The sequence below is a fragment of the Apium graveolens genome, chromosome 9, assembly GCF_009905375.1.
Source record: "Apium graveolens cultivar Ventura chromosome 9, ASM990537v1, whole genome shotgun sequence".
Classification (NCBI taxonomy): domain Eukaryota; kingdom Viridiplantae; phylum Streptophyta; class Magnoliopsida; order Apiales; family Apiaceae; genus Apium; species Apium graveolens.
In genome coordinates, this window is record NC_133655.1 from 45,697,760 (window position 1) to 45,716,186 (window position 18,427).

The window sequence follows — 18,427 nt, forward strand, 5'->3', positions numbered from 1 at the left end:
TCGAAATCAAGAATTACAAAATCAACAGGAAAGATGAGTTTGTCCACCATGACCAAGACATCCTCCACAATGCCTCATGGATATGTAATAGTGCGATCGGCCAACTACAAGGATATATAAGTAGGCTTTGGATCAGGTAAATCCAACTTCATTAAGATAGAAAAAGGCATCAGATTGATGCGAGCTCCCAAATCACATAAACACTTATTGAATGATAAGTTTCCGATAGTGCAAGGAATAGTAAAGCTTCCAGGATCTTTAAGCTTCAGAGGCAACTTCTGTTGCAGCACAACACTGCATTCCTCCGTGAGAGGAACGGTCTCTAAGTCATCGAGCTTCACTTTCCTAGAGAGAATACCTTTCATAAACTTCACATATCTAGGCATCTGTTCAAGAGCTTTAGCGAAAGGTAAGTTGATATGAAGTTTCTTAAACACCTCCAGAAACATAGCAAACTGCATATCCAACTTCTGCTTCTGCAGCCTTTTAGGGAAAGGAGGTGGAGGATAGATATGTTTCTTCCTTGTATTACTCTCAGGAGGAGTGTGTTCCACAGTTTTCTTCCTTGGTCCCACTTCTGCTTCCTTCTACACATCTTCTTCAGCCACAACTTCATCTTTTGAAACTTGAGATTTTTCAGGATTTGCAACCTTCCCAGACCTCATTGTAATTGCCTTAACCCGCTCTTTAGCTTCCTTCTTGCCTGGAACTTCTGTGTCACTAGGGAGAGTACCAAGTTGTCGATTCAGCAAGGCATTGGCAATCTGCCCAATATGATTTTCCAATGTCTTAATGGAAATCGCTTGGCTCTTCCACATAAGCCTCAACTCCTCCAATTCAGATTTTTCATTAGATTGTTACAGTTGGAGTTGTTGTCTTGGTGCATATTGTGGTTGCTGAAAATTAGGAGGGTTTTATTGTTTTGCTGTATATTGCAGAAAAGGCTGTTGCACCGTATTCTGAATATTATTTCAGCTGAAGTTAGGATGATTATGGTTATTGGATGATAGATAGCTGGAACTGGGTATTGTGACCTCTGAAAATTGCTTATGAACTGAGCTGATTCACTAGAAATAGCACACTGCTCCATCTCATGCGCACCAGCACAAAGCTCACAAATACTAGTGATCTAATTAACTCCATAATTAGCCAAAGAATCCACCTTCATCATCAAATCCTTAAGCTGAGAAGCTATAGCAGTAGCTGGCAGCTGCATCCACCTCTAGAATTCTTGCTACCTTTCCTTGAGGTATTCTTTGAGAAAGGTTCTAGTATTCATTAGGAGCCATCAGTTCAATCAACTCATAAGCTTCATCGTAGCTCTTGTCCCAAAAGGCTCCACCTGATGCTGCATCAAGCATGGGTCTAGACTATGCTCCCAAGCCAATTTAAAAGCAGTTAATAATCATCCAGTCAGGCATCCCATGATGGAGACACTTTCTAAGCATCTCCTTATAACGATCCCAAGCTTCACTTAAAGACTCTCCTGATTATTGCGCAAATTGGGTAAGACCATTCCTTTTTGCAGTTGTCTTCACCATAGGAAAGAATTTAGTAAGAGACTTTTGAGCAAGATCTTCCCATTTGGTGATAGAGCTTTTGGTTTCGAGCACATGAACACAGTTATGACAGGTGATGTGATCAAACTCTTCTTTAAGCTCTCAAAAGTAGCTCGACACTCGTCATCAAATTTGAAAGGAACATCTTTCTCCAGAAGATTGCACAATGGTTTAGAGATTTTAGAGAAGTCCTTGATGAACCGCCTATAAAAAACCCGGATGACGAAGAAAACTATGAATCTCCTTAACATAAATTGGTGGAGGAAGATTTTCAATGACCCCCACCTTGTCTTTTTCCACCTCAAGACCTTTACTAGATACCTTGACCTTGTGCCCAAGAATGATGCCATGTTATACCATAAAGTGACATTTTTATAAGTTGAGAACCAGATTGGTCTCAACACACCTTTTAAGAACTGCGCAAAGATTTTGCAAGCACTCATCGAAAGAGTTTCCAAACATAGAAAAGTCATCCATAAATACCTCCACATTCTGACTAATCATGTCAGAGAAAATAAACATCCTGCATCTCTGAAATATGGAAGGTGCACCACACAATCCAAAAGAAACTCTTTTGAAGGCAAAAGTACCAAACAGACAAGTGAAGGTATTCTTTTCCTGGTCCTATGGAGGCATGCAAATCTGACTATAACCCAAATAGCCATCCAACAGACAATAGTATTCATGCCCCGCCAACCTGTCAAGCATCTGATCAATGAAAGAAAGAAGGAAGTGATCCTTTCTCATGGCCTTGTTTAGCTTCCTGTAATCCATGCAAACTCTCCACCCCGTGACTGTTCGAGTAGGAATAAGCTCATTATTGTCATTAGCAACCACAGTGATACCTCCTTTCTTTGGCACACACTGAACTAGACTCACCCAAGAACTGTTAGAAATAGGATGGATGATCCCTGCATCTAGCCACTTGAGAATTTCCTTTTTCACGACCTCCTTTATGATCAGATTTAGCCTTCTTTGTTGCTCAACGGTAGCCATACTTCCTTCCTCTAGCAAAATATTATGCATGCAATAAGAAGGGCCGATTCCTTTGATATCTGCTTTAGTCCATCAAATTGCTGACTTGAACTCTCTCAGAATTCTCAAGAGCTTTTCCTCATCACTACCTGAAAGGTCAAATACAATAATATAGGGAAATGTAGATGCATCACCTAAAAATGAATACCTTAAGTGTTCAAGAAATGGTTTAAGCTGAAGTGTAGGAGCTTCCTCAATAGATGCCTTGAGACGCCCCTCGGCATTTTTTAGTTCTGACACTCCAAGATATTCAAAAGGAATATCCAGCCTTTGCTTCCAAGAAGAAGCATTCAAATACTGTAGTTGCTCATCCCATTCATCATCTTCACTGTCTGAATTCCATAACAAGGCTTTTTCGAAGGCATTAGACCTTAACAATTGATCAGTTCTGAAGTAACCACGGAATCGACTAATTCCACTTTTAAGCACACCTCATTATCAGTAGGGAATTTCATGGCATTGAAAACATTGAACGTCACATCCTAATCCAGCACTCGTATAGTGAGCTCACCCTTCTGCACATCTATCAAGGTTTGGCCCGTAGCCAAGAATGGTCACATCCTAATCCATCACTTGCTTTGATGGATATTGCTGATAAGGTTGTTGCACCGCATTCTGAGTGTTGCTTCAACTGAAGTTAGGATGGTTGTGGTTATTAGGATGATAGGTGGCTGGAACTGGGTGCTGCGACCTCTGAAAGTTTCTCACGAACTGAGCTGATTCACTAGAAATAGCACATGGCTCCGTCTCAGGCGTATCAACACAAAGCTCACAAACACTAGTGATCTGATTAACTCCATAATTAGCCAAAGAATCCACCTTCATCGTCAAAGCCTTAAGCTGAGAAGCTATAGCAGTAGTCACATCCACCTCCAGAATTCCTGCTACCTTGCCTTGAGGTATTCTTTGAGAAGGGTTCTGGTATTCATTAGTAGCCATCAGTTCAATCATCTCATAAGCTTTATCGTAGCTCTTGGCCCATAAGGCTCCACCTGATGCTACATCAAGCATGGGTCTAGAATGTGCTCCCAACCCATTATAAAAGCATTTAATAATCATCCAGTCAGACATCCCATTATGAGGACACTTTCTAAGAATCTCCTTATAACGATCCCAAGCTTCACTTAAAGACTCTCCTGATTGTTGCGTAAATTGAGTAAGAGCATTCCTTGTTGCAGTTGTCTTCGCCATAGGAAATAATTTAGTAAGAAACTTCTGAGCAAGATCTTCCCATTTGGTGATAAAGCTTTTAGTTTCGAGCACATGAACGCAACGTGAAGAATCAGAATTTTTGAAACCCAACGCAGGATCCATGCGAAAAATAGATATTTAATTCGTAGATCGGGTTGTTTACCTTAAGAAGCTTTACAAATCGGTTGACTAATGCAGATCCAAAGCTTGTTCAATCACCATGCATCCTGCTCTCGCGATCTACGCTCTATCGGTAGCCACATGAATGCTTGAACTCGAGGATTGGATGTTTACTAGCACAAACTCGTTTCTTCTTGCTCTCTCCATCTTCTCTCTTGGTGGCTAGGGTTTTAGTGAAAGTCTTGCATCCAAAATCAGCCACACAAGAGATATTATATAGAGAGAGTAAAATAAGAATTATAACTCTTAACTAGTTTGGAGTTATTATTAATTCAAAATTTCTATTTGTATAATAATTAACTCACACTTAATTATATAACAAATGAATTTCATAATTAATATTAGTAAATTGGAATATTAATATTTATCAAATTAATTAAGTAATACTTAATTAATATTATAAATAATTCGAATTACTTTAATATAATTGAAATCCAACTTGAGTTAAATAATCCTTCAAGCATTCTTTGTGTGTGACCCTATAGGTTATTATTACATTGGCAACGAATTTTAAATCTAATTTAAAATCGTAAACAATGAGTGGCATCTAGTTATACATCATTGCTACCCAAGTAAAAATAATTGAATCGGTGATCGATTAAACCTTTCGCGAATAATGTACAATGTAATATAATCCCTTTAACCAAATATTATATATTAAACTAGAGGCATGTTATGTGTCATCCTCATCATAGTTTAATCCAAGTTTTCTTGATCAATGAGTAGAATATCATATCAAATCAACATTTGAACGTGGGCACGCATTTCATAGTCTAGCTCACACAAGAGGCCAATAATATCACTCATAAAATACGATGGTTAAATCCCATCTAGATCATTCATATTTCTCATACGATTCATAATATACCCTATGTCCACTTTTATCATTACCCGGTCAAGGTTAACTTTTAATGGAATTAATGTATATTAATTCTCGTATAGAAAAATAATGACTCCAGGTCTAAGGACCATTACATCATTATCACTATGAGAATTATTATGACACAACAGACATGTAGAATCTCACATCGGGTTTGTTCAACACCATGTACATATACATATGCTTGTGTCATTGACTTTAGTATCACTATACCTATGATCAATAAGATGTGATCATCAGTCAACAAATACACTAGCCTTAATGCATTATTATTATCCCTTAATAATAATACTCAACTAGGGATCTTTAGAAATATTGATACTATTCTCATTATCTCATTTCTAAGTCACATACTTAGAGATATAGAATTGCATATCATATTCCAAGGACATTTATTAAAATAACATTTATATCGCAGTAAATTAAGAATTAATAAATTATAAAGGGAATAATCGATAAAACATAAACATTAATAATCCAAATGTCTTAAACTAAAACATCATAGTATTGTCTATATGGCTCAAACACTAAAAATCTCCCACTTGCACTAGAGCCAATCACCCATGTATCTAATACTCATGGAACTAGTATGACCATCGTGCTTCTGCTGCGACAAAGCCTTAGTCAGTGGGTCTGCAACACTATCATTACTATGTATTTTACATTTATATCTCCTGGATCATTAATCTCATTAATAAGGTGATATCGCCTAAGGACATGCCTAAACAGTCTCCTTGGCTGTTTCAAAAATATTAATACATTCGGCTTCCATTATAGAATCATCAAGGTTCTTGCTGTGAACTATTCCAGCTAACATCACTTATATTTAGACAAAACACAAAACAGACATAAACACTTAATCATCCTTGTCTGTCCAAAAATTAGGTTCAGAAACTAGCATCAGTGTAACCCTTTACAACCGGCTCCTTATCTTCTCCAAACACCAAAAATAAATCTGTAGTCCTCTTCAAGTATTTAAGAACATTCTTGAAAACTATCCAGTGACCCTCACTTGGATTAGACTGGAATCTGCTCGTCGTGCTCAAAGTATACGAAACATCAGGATAAATACATATCATTCTACACATTATAGATCCAATTTCTAAAGCATATGGAACTTTCTCAAACGACCCTTATCATCTAATGCTTTAGAGGGAAATTATCTTTTGAGATCATTATCCCATGAAACATCGAAACATATCCTTTCTCTGTCTTTTGTATCATAAAATGATGTAATACATTATCAATGTATGTACTCCGACTAGGTCGATTAATCTCTTCCATCTATGTCTATAGATATTGATCCCTAATATATAGGTAGCATCGCCTAAGTCTTTCATCGAGAAACTATATATCAACCAAGTCTTAACAGCCTGTAGAGAAGGTATGTCATTCCTCATCTATTATATGTCATCTACATATAATACTAGGAATGCCACATGGCTCCCACTAACCTTCTTGCAAACATATGATTCATCTTCGTTTTAAATAAAGCCAAAGACTTTGACCGTTTTATCAAAATGAATATTCATTCTCCTTGAGGCTTGCTTCAATGTATAAATATATAAAAGCAACTTACAAACTATATTAGCGAACTTTGGATCGACAAAACCCTCAGGTTGTATCATATATACATCCTCTTCAAGGCTCTCATATAAGAAAGCAGTTTTTGACATCCATTTGCCAAATCTCATAGTCAAAATAAGCAGCTATTGCGAACTAAATCCTGATGGACTTGACCATAGCAGCTGGTGAAAAAATATCATCATAGTCTATACCATGAATTTGTTTGAAACCTTTTGCCACTAGTCGCACCTTATAGGTCTGTACTTTACCATCCATGTCAGTTTTCTTCTTGAAAACCCACTTGCAGCCTATAGGTTTTACCTCTTGGAGTGGATCAACTAAAGTCAATACTTTATTTTGATACATGGATTTCATCTCGGATTTCATGGCCTTCAGCCATCTCTCGGAGTCTATACAGTTCATAGCATCTTGGTAATTGAGAGGCTTTATCATTATTCGTAAGCATCACATCACCATTTTGAGTCAAAATAAATCCATAATTTCTCCTAGACTCATGGTGAATCCTACTAGATCTACGAATAACTTGTGTTTCTTGAACAAGATTACTTTCAACATTTTGATGCACATCCTGATCTTATTCCAACTTTGGTTCAATGTTATCATGTGGTTCTCGATCTTCATCGAGATGTATAATCCTCCCACTGATTTTTTTAGAAAGTAGTTCTCCCTCAAGAAATACAGCGGCCCGAGCAACAAACACTGTGTTCTCCGAAGGATTATAAAAAACTATACCCTAGTCTCACTTGGGTATCCCATAAAATAGCATCTATCTAATTTTGGTCCAAGCTTGTTAGAGGCTAAATGTTTTACAAATACTTCACATCCCCAAATTTTCATAAATGACATGCTATGATGTTTATCAGTCTATATCTCATACGGAGTATTTTGAACCATTTTAGTCGGACCTTGGTTAAGTGTATATTCAACCGTTTCTAGAGCATAACCCCAGAAATAGAATGGAAGATCCGCTTGACTCATCATCGATCACACTATATCCAACAAGGTACGATTTCTCCTCTCAGAATCTTTATTCCATTGAGGTGTTCCAGAAGGAGTAAGTTATGATACACTATCACACTCTTTCAAGAAACTCTTGAAATTGAGGCTTAAGTATTCTCCTCCACGATCTGATCGTAGAACTTTTATACTTTCCTCTGTTTGCTTTTCTACTTCAGCCTTATATTCTTTGAACATTTCAAAAGAATCAGATTTGTTCTTCATAAGATATACATTTCCATACCTACTAAAGTCAACAGTAAATGTTATGAAGTAGTAAAAGCCACCCTTTGCCATCATATGCATTCGACCACATACATCATTATGTATAAGTCTTAATCATTTGGTGTCCATTTCACCTGATCAGGTAAGAGAAGCTTTAGTCATTTTGCCAATGAGACAAAGTTCGCATCTTCCATTTGATTCAAAATCAAACTTATCCAAGTATTCATCTATATATAACTCAGAAATGCATCTCTCATTAATATGGCTTAACGACAATGCTAGAGGTAATGTTTGATTTGAGTCATTTTGAAACATATAATTGTTAAGTAATTGTGCAACATTATAAGCCTTATCATTAAAATAAAATAAACAACTTTTGTCTATTTAATTAAAATGAAAACCTTTCTTGTACTGACAAGAAATTGATTTAATGTATCCACTAAAGGCAGACACATAATAACAATTTATCAAGTTCTCAACCTCGCCTTATGAGCAAAATTAGCTATCGAGTTTCTTCAACTAGAGCAACCACTTTTTATAACGACCCGTATATTTTTTTTATTATTATTTAAATGCGTAAATATGGAATAAATAATTAAATAAAATATTTGTGTGGGTTCAGTCAGTGGGTTATTACTCTGTCACTATCTGTATGTGAGTACTAGTGTATGGAATTGAATTGCGTGGTTAATTAATAAATTGTATGATTTTGTATCGTTGTTAAAAATGGTATTATTGCAGTTTCATTTCCATAAATACTTGGATTGTCTCTAAAATTGTTTTTATGACTTTATAATTTCAATAATTATTTTTAGGACTTTAGAAAATTGAGAAATCAATATTTCATTAAATATTTATTTTTAAATGATTTTCTGAGTGTGTTTAATAGTAAAATTCATATTTAATTATGGAAATCTTCAAAAATTATGAAACTTATATTTTATTAAGTTCGTATTATTCTGAGAATTTTAAAATTATTTTGGGTATTTTTTAGATTAATTTCACCCGCGCATTGATTCATTTATTTGTTAAAAGCGGGAATAAATTGTGTTTCGAATATTGTTTTAAAATTTCGTAAGTTATGTTTTTATAAACTTCGGGATATTTGTACCATTTTAAGACTATCTTCGTAATTTCCTGAAATTGTTTTATGGGCACCTCAATCCCTTAATATCAAGTTGCGGGTACGAGTTGCGTTCAAAAATATTTTAAAAAAATTATGAAAATTTTATTTTACTAGCTTTTAATTACCCCGAAAATTTTGGAAATTTATTTGGTAAATTTCGAGATTTATTTGAAATTATTTCAAAATGTTTTGTCCATAAAATGTATCGTATAATCGCGAATTTGCAGAGTAAATTCAGGCTCGGGAGAATAAATTGGATACGTGTAATATCCGGGATATATCGTGTAATTATTTTTGCTAATAAATAATTATTATATGTGTTCAGTATCTATTCTGTGAATTATTTGTTAAGTGTTAAATGTGTTTGGATATTTAAAAATATTATTAATTGAGTATTTTAATTTTTATATGTCCAAAATAAAATATAGATAATTTTCAAATCTTCCTAATTATATTTATGTTGATTTATGAATTTATAAGAATCATATGAAATTTATAAAATCTTTTTCCGGGTATTTAAAATCTATTTTATAAAAACGGGAACCAACCGACGTCATCCGTTGTTACGTTTTTGGAACCCGAAACTCTTCCGAGAACTCCTTCCTAACCTAATTGTAATATTCCGAGCATATTCCATGTTTCGACTTTTTCGATCCGGCGTACGGTTTGTCCTGCGCGGGTCCGGGCGCTACATTTTCGATACAATATTCGTTTCGGTAAATCAATAAAACTCGTATTTTCGAGAAACGAGAGCTTTTTATTAAACTATCATAATTATCACCTTGTAATACGTGTAACCAGGCGCTGAGACCAACACCGCAGTACAAATTGTACTGATTTGGATAATTATCCCGAAAACCGATACCGTTTGGATCAGTTTTTACAAATAAAGGTACCGTTTTATATCCGGAATGATCCAACGGGATACTAATTTTTCGTAATTATAAATAGCCTTTTACCGTATTTTATTTCGAATAAAAATCATTTGCAGTCAGCTAATATATAATTTTCCAGAGAAAAACCCTAAATTCATAAACCTTTCTGAGAATCAAACAGCAAAACGAAGGTGTTATTGATCTCTGTTTTCAAAGCTTGAGTAACCAAAACGAAGGATTTGAGGAGTACTATAAGATTCTGAGCTTCGTTTTACTGCAGAAACTAAGGTTATTTTTCTATATTTTTATTTATTTTCAAATTATTTTTATTAAAAATATGATTTTTTGTTCAGATGATTGTTTGTATGATTTGATGATTGCATGTTGTAGAGCTTGTTTTCCTGACGATTTTCATATGTCATACGTCTGATTTGGAGTTCAATAACATGCTCAAAACTGGGTTTAATTCTCGAATTTTAAAATTAGGGTTCATAACCCGTATGAATGTTTTCAATTGAAATTTGGGGCTTTTTGATTTAGGGGTTATTAGCTGTTGATTTATAGTGGATTATGTTCCTTATGAAATTTGCAATCGATTGGTATATAGCTCATTAACAGAGGATACTTGAATCGAAGGGAGTTGTGTTTTGAAAATTTTCGAAGTTCGCCGGAAACCGGCGATGTTCTTGGCCAATTTTCGGCCAGGACATGGATGATTGATGTGTTTTGATTGCATAAATAAGTTCCTGGTAATGTGTAGATTAATTTTGGACAGTTTGGTGGCCTGAGGTGGCCGGAATCGTGTTCTCCGGCCATACTCCGGCGAGTCGACGGCAGGGGTTTGCAAAATTGCAAACAGGCCCCTGAAGTATTGAAGAATAAACAGTTAGGTCCCTGAGGTTTCCAGAACTTGCAAATTTTGGATTCCTGTTTTAAAAATATTCAAAAATCATATTTCCTATTTATTTTTATCATAAAAATTTAATTTTAATTTCTGAAAATTCCAAAAATTATTATTTTAATTCCAAAAATTATTTTTAATTCAAAAATAAATCTGAATTAGTTAATTAATTTCAGTTAATTTTTAATCGATTAATTGATCAATTAATTTGAAAATTAATTGATTAATTGATTTAATTAATTATTAATTGATTTTAATTAAATATTTAATTAGATTTAATTATTTAAAAATGATTTAAAAATCTTGAAAAATAGTTTCGAGCTTTAAAATATTATTCTAAATTATTTTCAAGGCTCGATAATTATTATAAAATTGTTTTGAAGCCAAAATGGGCCAACCGAACCCTGTTTATTACTCCGAAATTGATCCAACGACCCGTTTTAATTCGGAAAAGTATTTTAAAAATCATTTTAAATATCCGAAAGCCTATTTATGACCCGAGACTTCTTTATAAATGATATATCATTGATTATATGACATGTAATGTGTTATATGTGACTTGTTGGTTAACTGTCGGTCTGTATATTCGATGTTTACTTGTTTATTGCGTAACTTTCAATCTGTTAATCGGATTTGGGTGAAACGAAGGGTAGATAGAAGTATGTGTCGAATAGAATCGTATGAGTTGAATATTGATAGATGCTTATGATATGTGAGCAGAAGAGGCAAGGCGTAGGAAAGGGAAACAGGTAGTCGAGGAGTAAGACAGTCGTGACTGAAAGCGAGTGCAGTATAATAAGCTAGTACCAGGAAAGTGTTCTGAACTTTCTCGAGATGTTGTATTGATTGATAATATTATTTTATATTGCAAGTGCTTTGAAGCACTGAACCCAAAACCCTGATTTCAGTTATTGATCTTTAGCCGTAAACCTGATTCTTTCTAGACCATTGATTGTTGTATACCCAAATACGAACCTCAAATATACTATACTACTCCACAAATACGTACAAACTAAATATCAAACACTGAACCAGATTGCTTACACACTCAAACCATTGTATCTTATTCTTTGAAAGGCCAAATCCTTGAAACCCTGAAACACTGATTCTTTTGTTATCCAATTCTTTCATTACCTAACAGCCAAGCTTTGGAAATGCCATATTGATCTTTATGCAGATTGAAACCATTTTCATTATTGAACGTCCAATGTTATTAATGATTCTGTTTATTGTTTATTACTGCTTATTCTGTTATTATGTTAGAATTGGATTGTTTTTATAAAATTGTGTACCAGATTCGGGGTCAGACCATATAATGGTCAAGTTAGGCCAATATGTTCCTTGGATCCAGTAGTTAGAGCAGTGTTGTGTGCTTTGCTCGGGGTTAGTGCGTGACTGATCAGTAGCCTAACCTTAGTTTTTAAAATGAAAGTATAATATCCAATTCTAAATCATAATTCATTGTTCACTTGATATCGTAACCATTTTCACCTGATGATCATTATTCTCAGTTTTGTCATTGTGACTTGCTGAGCTAGTTAGCTCATTTGTGCGATGTTGTTTATGTTCTTTTCCAGTTAAGTAGGAATCGGTTGGTAACGAGGATCCCCAGTCCAGCGCGAGAGCTAGGGGTTCAAGTTGATCGAGTTGAGCTTGTAGGCTTCTTTTGGAATAATCTAAGTTTGTAAAAGTTTGTAATAATGTTTAATACTCAATTCTGAGTTTGGAATAGTTGGGATTTGAACGTTTATAATATAAGTAGGTGTGTTTGGCTTGTGCACATACTTTAACCTTTTGCGGTCCGTGGTAGTTGGTAAGTAGGATCACTGCATATTATTATTATCTTTATTATTGTTATAAGCAGGTTATAAATAGTGTGGTATATGTGGACCCCAAACTTCTGACCCGGGTTTGGAGGGCGCCACAGGTTTGGTATCAGAGCTACAGGTTATAAGTCACTGACATAAGCTTAGATTGACGGGAATGGGTAGAGGGTTAGGATTAGAAGTAAGGAATAGAAAGATTGAACGTCGAGAGGTTGAGTGCTATGGTATAACAGGTATTAGTGTAATTCGCGTCATGGTTCGAGATTCTTATATTGCGATATGATTTCAGATAGCAGCGATGGCCGACTCTTTCATCCCCGTATCAGTTGATCACTCAGAGCTTTCAGTTGGAGGACCGTCTTCAGACCCATGTCCTGTTGTTCCACCAGTATTGGCTATTCTACCTCCACCTGTGTTGCAGCCCGTACCACTGCAGACCATTCCACCCCCAGGCATGAGGCCACCTATCAGAGGACCCCCACCTGCTGATTCGGGCTTTATTGGTCATTCAGTTACAGGAGTACCTTTCCAGTTCTCTTCCTATCATGTCCCATATCATCAGTTTGAGGCTTGCCTTATGGAGCAGCGATTCCTACAGGGTCAGATTCAGGAGTTATTGCATATTATGCGTACCAGAGAGGTTGGGAGTGGTGAGAGGCGACTTAGAGAGAGGCTCCAGGCATTTCGTAGAGCAGCTGCGGTGAGGATTGCTGAGGCTACACATGAGGACATCACCCCTGATTTTCTAGTAGAGTGGGCTAAGTGGGTGCTAGAGGAGCTTAAGGAGATTGGAGGTCCAGATTTGCCATGAGTCAAGGATTCAGAGATAGAGATACTGATCAGTGTTGTTTTGGTTGTGTAGTATGTACAGTTGTGTGTAGTGTGTATCAGTAGACTTTTGGGTTGTATTTATAGACTAGCTATGTTGACTAGTGAGTATGTTGTTGTACCCTTTTACTTTTACTTCCGAAACGTCTTTACGCTTGTACTACCCAAAACTTTTGATCTATATATATTAGTACCTTTTCCTTTCCAGCACTATCATTTACTTTATTGCACCTGTTTTACTTTACCTTATTTATTGCACCAGTTATACCCCTGTGATACCATGTACCCTGTTTCACATAACTGTTTATATTCTGTAAAGAAGCATGCAATTTACTTAGTTTAACTGCTACAACTATTTTCAAAAAGAGATACTTCTGTTTTACAAAACTTTTCTTTTCTGCAAAGAATTTGGTTTAAAAGCTAAATAAGTTGTTTGATTCTTTACAGAAAATGCCTCCTAGAAGAAATATCGGCACCAACACCCAGAATGAAGAAACCAACAACAACAATAATAACAACCAAGATGATACAAACCAGAATGCAAACCCAGGACCTATAGACCCAGCAATAGCCCAGATACTCCAAATCTTGGCCCAACAAACAGTTCACCTGGCACAACAACAACAAAGACAGACTAATCCCAAGGTAACTTTTAAAACTTTTCAGGCAATAAACCCACCAGAATTCAAGGGTTCCTTAGAGCCGATTGAAGCAAATGTTTGGTTAAAGGAGTTAGAGAAGGCATTTGCCTTAGTAAAAGTCAAGGAAGAACAGAAGGTTGAGTTTGCAAGTTACTATTTGAAGAATGAGGCCACCTATTGGTAGGAGATGGCGAAGATGTTAGAAGGAACATATGTTATTACTTGGGAAAGGTTTAAGGAGTTGTTTTTAGAAAAGTATTTTCCTCAGTTTGTCCAAGACCAAATGGAACTGAAGTTTTAGAAATAAAGCAAGGGATTATGTCGGTGACGGACTATGAGAGTAAGTTTGAGGAATTGTCAAGGTATGTGCCGTCGTATGTGGATACTGATAGGAAGAAGGCTAAGAGATTCCAACAAGGTTTGAAGCCATGGATCAGAGGGAAGGTAGCCATTTTTGAGTTGGATACCTATGCAGGGGTTGTACAGAAGGCTATGATCGCAGAGACAGAGAGTGGGATGTCACAGAAGGAGAAAGAAAGCAAGAAAAGGAAATTTGAAGGGAATGAGGGTCAGTCACAACCAGGGAAGTTTCCAAATTTTAAGAAGGGAAAGTTTCATCCGGGGAGGAATTTTAATTTCAGGAGACAAAATGCAAGCGAAGGAGGCCAGACAACCGCCCAGTTACTGCGAATCAGCCAAATCAGTTGAGATTAACTTTTCCAGATTGTCAAGTATGTGGGAAGAAGCATGGAGGAGTTTGTAATAAGTTGAATGTAGTTTGTTTCATGTGCAATCAGAAAGGGCACTATTCAAGGGAGTGCCAAAATCAGCCAGCAAAAGAGCCAGCAAATAAGGATCAGCCTATTCGGAATCCAGCACTGAAGGTTCCAGCCATTGGATTTATGTGCTTTAAATGTGGAAAGCCATGACATATAGCCAGAGATTGCAAGACACCAGCCCCAGTTAGTAATGCATTGAGGATTATGGGGTCTACTCCAGCAGTGAATGAGACTCCAAGGGCTAGAGTTTTTACATGTCTGTGAAGGATGCTATCTAGGATACGGATGTCGTGGCAGATACGCTTAATGTGAATTCTTTATGTGCGAAAGTGTTAATAGATTCGGGAGCAACTCGATCGTTTGTTTCAGAAGATTTTGTTAGTAAGTTAAATTGTCCAGTTGAGTATTTAAATGAAGTAATGACCATGGAATTAGCAAATCAAGAACGAGTATATGTTAATCAAGTTTGTGGGAATTATGAGATTGAGATTTCTGGTAGTAAGTTTTGCGTAGATTTGATACCATTTAAGTTAGGAGAATTTGACGTTATCTTAGGAATGGATTGGTTATCTAAGCACGATGCCCAGATAGATTGTCGAAATAAGAAGGTAATGGTGAAGATGCCAGATGAAAGAATAGTAACGTTTGAGGGCCAGAAACAAGTAAAGAAGTTCTTAGCGATGATTCAAGCCAAGAAGTTACTACGACAAGGATGCGAGCATTTCGTGACATATATGATAGATAAAAGTCAGGAGCCAGCAAAACTAAAAGATATTCCAGTAGTAAATGAATTTCCAGACGTGTTTCCCGATGAGTTACCAGGACTTCCTCCAGATAGAGAAATTGAGTTTGCAATCGACTTAGCACCTGGAACAGAACCGGTATCCAAGGCCCCATATAGAATGGCGCCCGTTGAAATGAAGGAGCTAGCGAAGCAATTGCAAAAATTATTAGAGAAGGGAGTAATCAGACCCAGTGTATCCCCGTGGGGAGCCCCAGTATTATTTTTCAAGAAGAAAGATGGAAGCATGAGACTGTGCATCGACTATAGGGAGCTCAACAAGCTTACAATCAAGAACAAGTATCCGTTACCCAGAATTGACGATCTATTTGACCAATTGAAGGGAGCCAAGTTTTTCTCCAAGATTGACTTAAGATCGGGATATCGTAAACTGAAGATTAAGCAAGAAGATATACCAAAGACAGCTTTCAGAACAAGGTGTGGACATTACGAATTTTTAGTGATGTCTTTTGGATTGACCAATGCCCCGGCAGCATTTATGGACCTGATGAACAGAATTTTCAAGGAATACTTGGAGAAGTTCATTATTGTGTTTATAGACGATATTTTGATTTATTCAAAGGCGGAAGGGGATCATGCGGAACATTTGAGAACAGCTTTGGAGATTCTAAGGAAAAAGAAGTTATATGCTAAATTCTCGAAGTGTGAGTTTTGGCTACAGGAAGTTCAGTTTTTAGGACACATAGTCAGTAACGAAGGGATCAAAGTGGACCCAGCAAAGATTGAGGCAATTACAAATTGGGAAAAACCGAGAACACCCACCGAGGTAAGAAGTTTCTTGGGATTAACGGGATATTATCGTGGATTCGTTCAAAAATTTTCAAGGATTGCAATACCATTGACAAAGCTTACACAGAATAATGAAAAGTTTATATGGAACGACAAGTGCGAAGAAAGTTTTCAGGAATTGAAGCGAAGATTAATCACGGCACCTATTTTGTCACTTCTAGATGATCAAGGGAATTTTGTAATTTATAGCGATGCTTCTCATAAAGGACTAGGATGCGTTCTAATGCAGCACGATAAGGTGATTGCGTATGCGTCAAGGCAATTGAAACCACACGAACAGAAATATCCTACTCATGATTTGGAGCTAGCAGCCATAGTTTTCGCTTTGAAAATTTGGAGACATTATCTGTATGGCGAAAAGTGCGAGATTTACATAGATCACAAAAGTTTAAAGTATATATTCACACAAAAGGAACTTAATATGAGATAAAGGAGATGGTTAGAATTGATCAAGGACTACGATTTCTTAATTAATTATCATCCCGGTAAGGCGAACGTTGTAGCAGACGCGTTGAGTCGGAAGGAAAAGTTAAATGAGTTATCAGTACCTGAAGAGATATATAAGGAATTTCAGAAACTGGAATTGGAGATTAGAGTTTGCAAGCCTGATGAAGCAAAAGTGTACAGTATGACTTTCCAGCCAGAGTTGTTAGAGAAAATAAAGAAGTGTTAGAAAGATGTAATGGATCAAGATATAAATCGTTTGGTAGGTGAAGAATTGTGCACGCAAAAGGATGATCAAAGTATTCTTAGGTTTTCTTCAAGAATTTGGATTCCACCGGTGACGGAGCTGAAGAATGAAATTTTACAGGAAGCACATAATTCAAGGTATTCAATCCATCTAGGGAGTACCAATATGTACAGAGATTTAAAGGAAAATTATTGGTGGCCAGATATGAAGAGGGAAATTGTGGAATGGGTTAGCAGATGTTATACATGTCAAAGAGTTAATCCGAACATCAAAGACCAAGTGGATTGCTACAGCCATTGGAGATTCCAGAGTGGAAGTGGGAACATATTGTCGTGGATTTCATAGTTGGATTACCAAGGACAAGGGCTAATCATGATGCCATTTGGGTTATAGTGGATAGACTTACCAAGTCAGCTCATTTTCTGCCTATAAATGAAAGATTTTCACTCGACAAGTTGGTCCATATGTACCTGAAGGAAATTGTAGTTCGTCACGGAGTCCCGGTGTCTATCGTATCTGATCGAGATCCAAAATTTAATTCAAGATTTTGGAAAAGTTTTCAAGAATGTTTGGGAACAAGACTGAATATGAGTACAGCTTACCACCCACAGACAGACGGCCAAAGTGAAAGAACGATCCAGAAAATCGAGGACATGTTACGTGTAACACCCCCAGATCCGGGGTCGGGGATCCGGGTCGTCACGGTCTTTCTTTCCACAATATCACTTCACTTAATTAATAATAAATAACCTTATGCTGTGACCCCACACTAACACACACCACAACCCGTTATAGTCTCAGAGATGAAATTTAAATAAGTACAAGTCTTTGAATCCACAATTTAAAAGTTATTACAACCCAAAATGATTACTTGATAAATTTACAGTTAATTGCCATTATCTGCCACAAGTTATAATTATACATAATTGATTCTCAAAAGTAGATGGTCTGATCTATAATAGATCTACCTCTGCAGCTATAGCAGCTACAACATCAACGGGAAGACGCGGAACGCTTCCCACGCGCTTGCGCTGGGTCTGCTGGAGTCTGGCCATCTTTCCTAACTGTTATTGTGTGATGAAGAAATAAAGCAAGGGTGAGCAGCAAGCCCACCAAAATAATATGTATAATGATTTACAATATATGAGCCTTCTCATAGTACTCATGCAAGTCTTGGTCAAAAGAAATGAACCAAGTTGATATCTTAATGCGATGAAGTCGCAAAATATTCAGTATATATATATACATATATACTTTTCAAAATATGGGAAGTCCTCTTCCATGCATAATACACACAGAGTTCCAGTTTATAACTGTATATATAAAAAATATCGTTGCAAGGTGATCTCATATATCTAACCTTGTCTCAACATTTTTCCGAAAATCTTTGTCATTCATAAGACAATCATTAACTAGATATAAGTTTAAAAGATGAAGTTACAAGATACCCCAAAATACTTATATCTTTCCCAAATACTACTTGAACTACCCCCGTTCAAGTTATAATCAGTTTCAA

General features: G+C 36.3%; 2 non-coding genes across 2 annotated transcripts; both read left to right on the top strand.

Moving 5' to 3' along the window:
- Nucleotides 1–1,419: 1,419 nt before the first annotated feature.
- LOC141688217 (small nucleolar RNA R71) lies at nt 1,420–1,530 on the top strand. The gene has a single exon (XR_012561675.1). It is a non-coding gene; the product is annotated as a small nucleolar RNA R71 (small nucleolar RNA).
- A 2,133-nt stretch (nt 1,531–3,663) lies between these two features.
- Nucleotides 3,664–3,768, top strand: LOC141688087 (small nucleolar RNA R71). Its single transcript, XR_012561553.1, has one exon. It is a non-coding gene; the product is annotated as a small nucleolar RNA R71 (small nucleolar RNA).
- The last annotated feature ends 14,659 nt before the right edge of the window (nt 3,769–18,427 follow it).